Source organism: Ictidomys tridecemlineatus, chromosome 16 (assembly GCF_052094955.1).
Source record: "Ictidomys tridecemlineatus isolate mIctTri1 chromosome 16, mIctTri1.hap1, whole genome shotgun sequence".
Classification (NCBI taxonomy): Eukaryota; Metazoa; Chordata; class Mammalia; order Rodentia; family Sciuridae; genus Ictidomys; species Ictidomys tridecemlineatus.
The window spans coordinates 22,944,994-22,950,941 of record NC_135492.1 but is presented as its reverse complement, the minus strand read 5'-3'; the positions used below and the strand labels follow the sequence as shown (position 1 = coordinate 22,950,941).

General features: G+C 46.0%; 1 long non-coding RNA gene across 1 annotated transcript in view; it reads left to right on the top strand.

Moving 5' to 3' along the window:
- LOC144371359 (uncharacterized) overlaps positions 1 to 5,948 on the top strand; it is a 1,013,058-nt gene that overhangs the window by 490,298 nt on the left and 516,812 nt on the right. The window lies entirely within an intron of this gene.

The following is a 5,948-nucleotide window of genomic DNA, read 5'->3' as shown; positions in this document are numbered from 1 at the left end:
GTTTGCCATTGTCCTTGACCTTTTTTAGTAACACAGTTTTTACTCTATCCTGTATTTGTTATTTCCATTAATATATTATTATTTAAAAATATATATGTTTTTGTTACCTGATCTACGGTGATGATTTGAGTATACTAAATGTAGCAGTGATTTCTAAAGGACACATCCAAACCAACAGGAAGGAATGTTTCCTTGTATCAGCAAGAAGTTTGGTTTTTAGGAGTTTGGCAGATGGCATTATCTGAGTCAGTTTTCCAATGGGGGCAAGGAAGTATCAACTATGATGGTACAAACACAAAGACACACAAGTACACACTAGAGCACACACACACACACACACACACATGCACATACACTGAGAGATAGACAGATGGAGTTGGTCTCTGCTGAAATACTTTGGAGACGTGGTTCTGATTTCTCCCATTTTAGAGTATTTTCAATTGCATATGGTGTCTTGCAAATGAATCTCATGTCTGAAGAAGACATGCATGTGTACTTCACATGCCACTTTCCACATAACCAGAAGGTCATGTCATGTAATATTTTCCATACAGCTGTGTTTTGACTGTGAACCATTCCATGAGATCAGCTGTGGAATTTTCCACTGGTAGCATCACAATGGGGATCCACTCTTTGGATTTGGGGATATTTCTAATTTTCTTAATTCAGATTGCAATGATATATATAGTTTTTGATCAAAATTGTGCATTTGATGATAATGAATGCCATGCATTTAGGAACCTGTAGACTCTAGACAATGAATGGATGTCTACTGTTGCATGGACTGGTCTGCAAAGTCCTGTAGCATTTGAGCTTGTGTGAGGGCTTCATAGGGTTTGCAAAAACTCCAGGTCAGATGGTCCTGCATGAAGTTTAGCTCCTAGTGGTCTCCTACACAGCATAAGGGCCAAGGAGAAACCCACTTCCACACAGAAGATGGGAAGCTACCTTATGAAGATGATAGTAGGTGTGGGACCCTCTTGCTAGGACCCTTTTTCTATTGGGCCAAAACTGTGCTCTGAATGTGCTTGCTGAGAAGAGCTTGGAATTTCCTGACTGAAGCAGTTCATGCAAGCTACTCCACTTGCAGGAACAAAGTGTGTTCTTGTTGAGCACTTTGGGCTGTCCCAGGTTGAACTAGAGTGTGTCAGAAGCACTTGTAATGATTGGCATTCACGGTTTCACATTGAAGCCTCTGTGCCATCTGTCAACCACTGATGTCTGCAAGTGGGAATCCTGCCTTTCAATGAGTTTTCTGAAAAAGTAGGAGTTTTGAAGAACTGATCTTCTCAGCATTCCCCTTGGCTCCCCCAGTTGGGTGATGTCAATTATACAGACTTCCTTGGGAGCACACATTTTATATTGGGCTGGAATTGGACTCTGGATGTGATTGCTGAAAATAGCTGGGGAATGGGAGAATGGAAGCTGTTTGCTGCAAGCAGTTTCAATTTGCTTTGTTGATTAACTTTGTTGTAAGTGAGCACATGCTATTTTTATTTTCTGTGTTACCTAGAAGAAAGCAAAACTGCTTCTTACAGGTGACAGGCATGCTTACACATTGAAGCCTCTGTGCCATTGATAAAAAAACAGTTCACTCATGTGGGTACCTGCACTTCAAGTGAATGTTGTAAACAAGTGTGACAAATGGATGTCAGTGAGACTTTGGAGAACTGATCTTCTCAGCTGGTCCTCTTTTTCCCTGCAAGTTGATGATGCTAGATTCAAGAGAACTCTTTCTGGCACCCTTCGTGTTTCATGCCTGAACTGTGCTCTGAAAGTTCTTGAGGAGAACAGCTTAGAAGTGCAGAAGTGAAGCTGTTTGTGGAAGCAGCTTCAAGTGGCACAAGCTAACTTGTTCTCAGTAAGCACATGGGGATTTTTTCCCTGGTTGAAGCAGTGTGAATGAGAACGGCTTCTCAGAGCTAATAGGCATATTTGCATTTGGCAAACTTTGCCATCTGTCACCCAGAGTTCCTTGCATGAAACCTGCATTTCCAGTGTTTTCAGAAAAGTCTGATGAGTGAGTTTCCATGGAATTTTGTGGAATTGTTTTTTTCAGCAGTCTTCATTACCTTCTCAAAATTGGTGACCCTGGTGAAAGGACTCTCTTGTCAGCCCACATTGTATTTTGGGCCTGACCTCGGCTCTGAAAGTACTTGCTGTACTTCCCATCTTTCCTCTCTCTGGTCCACTCCTCAGATCCCATCCTCCTTTCAATAGGGCCTCTTCCAGGAAGCCTGCCCATGTGCCTCCCACTTGAATTAAACTTCTCCAGTGCACTTGTTTTCAAAGCAGGGACTCCAAGGACAGAGGGCTCTCCATTCTGCACACTGAAATTTCGCAGCAGGGAGGACTCCTCCATGCTTGGATGGCAGGGCTGTGATCACCTGGAAGGTGGAAATAGGAGGCTTCCAGGGGTCTGGTGGTGTTCGTAGCCAGGGTACTGGTGACTGCAGTGCTTTTAATCTATGGGCCTCAAGGAGCCTTATGCTGCAGGTTTGTGTACTTCTGCATGTGTATGCACACAGTTCTTCATGTGGGAGAAAAAGCAATGTCCCCAAAGTTTGCTTTATATTATACTCAACTGGTAATTTACAAACCCCAGTGTCCCATCTTAGCCCAGAGCCATTCCATCAGCCCAGGGCCAGTGGGTGGTCCAGCGGTCAGTACTATGTACAGCTCCCAGGTGGCTCCAGTGTGCAGCTGAATTTGAGAGCCAATGTACCGTAGGATTTTCCCTTGAGGTTAGAATTCATTGACTTCCTCTTATGTCATTTCACTGGTTCAGGATATTCCTCGTCTCATGAACTATTCTGTAAAATCTTCAAGTTAGCCATCTCTGGTCATTTCTTCCCTCTGATGGCACCTGGTTCAACAGCTTGTTGTTAGGTGGGGTCGGTCATGGGAAGTCCTGAGTCACAGAGAGGGACAGGAAGACCATAATGTGGAATGGTGGTGTAGAGAGTAATGGTGGGGCCAGAGCCCACACTGTGGTTAGGGTAGGGAAGGGATCTGAAGAGACTACCTTGAAAGTGAGTTCTGGCTGCTTTAACCAGAATCAGGGCCTGGAATTGGAAGCCATGACAGGGCTTCTGACTAGAAAAGACACATCCTTCTGGGTTGAGTTGGAGGTCCATCCAGGCAGAGGAAAAGAGAGAGGATGCAGGAGAGGTGGAGGGTCTAGATTACAGAGGAGCTCCATCATCATATCATAGAGTGTGAATTTGTTTCTTCCAGTTGTTGGTAAATGCTAATTCATTCACGTGTTACATTCACATCCACCTCGTCCATTGGAAAGGCCGCTCAACCACCACAGGCAGTGATATGTTGGTGGATGTGTGCATTCTAAAATGAGGTGAAGTTGGCGCCAATAGAGTGTGTGGGCACTCAGGCATTGGCAAGCTTGCTATGGAGAGTGAATCCTCTAAATGTTATTGGGCTGCTTTTGAAAGCTCGTGTGGTTTGGCTAGACGTAGAATGCTTCCACACAATTTAGCATGGTGTATATTTTAGAGAGCATGATCACTGAGGGGCAGGTTGCTGGTGTGAAGCCATGAGCATTAACATCTATTAAGTTTCTCACCTGGAGTTGGCTACCTACAACTGGTGACAGTGTTTTGCTACTGCTGAGCAATACTGAACAAGTCTCTGGGCCAGTAATTTATTGCTGAACTACATCACCAACAAAAAGACACTGAGTGTAGGTGAGGACCAGAAGAGCCCAGGAACCACCTGACAGCAGCCCTGAAGTCCTGAGCTCTGGTACATCATATGCCAACTCAACTGGGTATCAACCTTGTCTTCCTGAGCTCATTAGAACTGTGTGCTTCAACTTTCAGAAGCAAATGCAGAATGATAGAATCTTCTCTGAGGACACTTTTCTAAGTCTTGTTTGCAGCACATCTTCTAAGTCTTATTTGCAGCATGTCTTCACTGGAATGAGTAGTCATTTGACATTCTGTTGTACTTAAAATTTCATGTGATTCTACCCTACTTGGTAGGTTCTGTGAAAGTGACTCGGCCTGAATGCATTTTATGTGCCAAAATATGGCTTGTCTTTTCTCCTAAACCTATCAGGGCAGTCAGAGCAGCCAAGGAGTACTATAAATTCAGGCATAAAATGGCCAGATAGACTGGGATCACTGTACATCTTTCTAGAATCTTCTTTCATGCTCTGGCTTCCCTGAGGTAAAGTGTGGAGACTCTGTGATCCAGATTTGTTAGCAAGTAGTTTTCTTGGGAGGTTATGCTAGAAAACTCCAGGTGGGAACAGGAAGTGATTAGGAACTGCCAGTTGTTGTCACTAAGTGACTAAGCACAGTCCTGCTAAGGAGTGCTGGGTGTCCATGTAGATCATGCTGCTAATAGAAGCCCTCTTACAGGGTGAGAGAGCTGGGAGTTCTCCACCCCCTCCTGCCAGCCATGATGGGAAGCTGCTGCTGGCCTTCACTGTAGGCAAATGGGCTATGGTGCTGGGGGCTGGAGGTCAGCTGGGGTGTGAAGAAATGGCATAGTGCTGGACAATGTCATCCAGCTTTGAATCCCCAGACTGGGATCTTTAGCAGGGCAAGGACAGAGACTGTACTCAATGCAGCGTCTACTTCTCAGCATAGTGCCAGGCACACAGCAGACCTTCATCAATACCCGTGGAATGCGCTGGCTCGCCCCAACCCTGCTCCAGGCCTCTCTCAGCTGGGCTCTCTGCTGGTCCTGTCTGTTCTAGTGTATTCAGCTCTTGCTTATTCGTATTTCGCTTTCCTGAATTGTGTTCTCTTTCTCCACACTCCTGTGGTCACTCTTTCTCCACACTCCTGTGGTCACTCTTTCTCCACACTCCTGTGGTCACTCTTTCTTCACACTCCTGTGGTCCCAAATGGCTGTCTGGTGGGGCTGTGGCAGAGAGATCTCATTACTACCAGAGATGGAGTTTTTAAACCAAATAAGACACGTGCTCTGCTACTAAGGATGGTCTTCAGCATAAGGTGAGGTAGAAGGTTTGAAATTAGGATTGTCCTCCCAATCTTAAGGCATGTAATCCCTGTGTGCAGACCAGGAAGTGCCCTGGGAAGAAAGGCAGGTATGGGTTTGGAATCAGAGACCAGCATGAGAAGAACACTTTCACTGCTTACTGGATAATGATTTGGGAGATGTTCTGTAACCTCTTGGGGCCTCAGTGTTTCCATATCTGAAATGGGGATAGTTGTATGACTGACTTCAGGAGGTGGGTAGAGAGAATCCTAGAAGTAGAAGAAGAAAACCCACAGCATCTGTGAAGCACCCCGCCCCCATCTTTAGTCTTTCCATGATTTTCTAAGCATGTGTTGATTGGCTGTTGGTTACAGCATGCCTGTAGATCTACCTGAGGTCCCGTCTAATCCACACGGACGGAGAAGCTCACTTTTGCCCAGTTGCCACATTTGCAAGGACACCTTCTAATAGAATTGGATCTAGGAAGCTGGGGTCCCTTTGCAGAACATACAGGATCCACAGCAAAGTTCAAGCCCTGAGACAGAGGGCTTCTGCTGTTGTCCTCATGTCCTCGTGGGCACTGGACACTGGACACTGGGCCTTTCTCCACCGATGTTCATTGAGAGCCTGGTCCAGGCCAGGCCAGGGCTCCCTGCTGAGGATGTGGCAGAGAATGAAGCACATGCCTGGCTGGCTTATAGGGGACTCAACAATCGGGGGGAAGACAGGCCAGTGATGGTGAAGACAAGACCAGTTAGTTGACTTGTCTGAAGGTCTTGGAGCCAAGCACTCTTCTAAGCACCTTATCATAAAAGCTTTCTCATCCCTCAATAGTTGCAGGAGGAACAGTGCTTTGGTTGTCTGCTGACACGAGTAGGAGACTGCGGCAAGGTCCCTTGATCACTCCCAGGTGGTCCTGGAGTCAAGATCGGCCCTGCCCCAGGTAACTGCTCCCGGCCGACAATCTGTGTCCTGGAGAA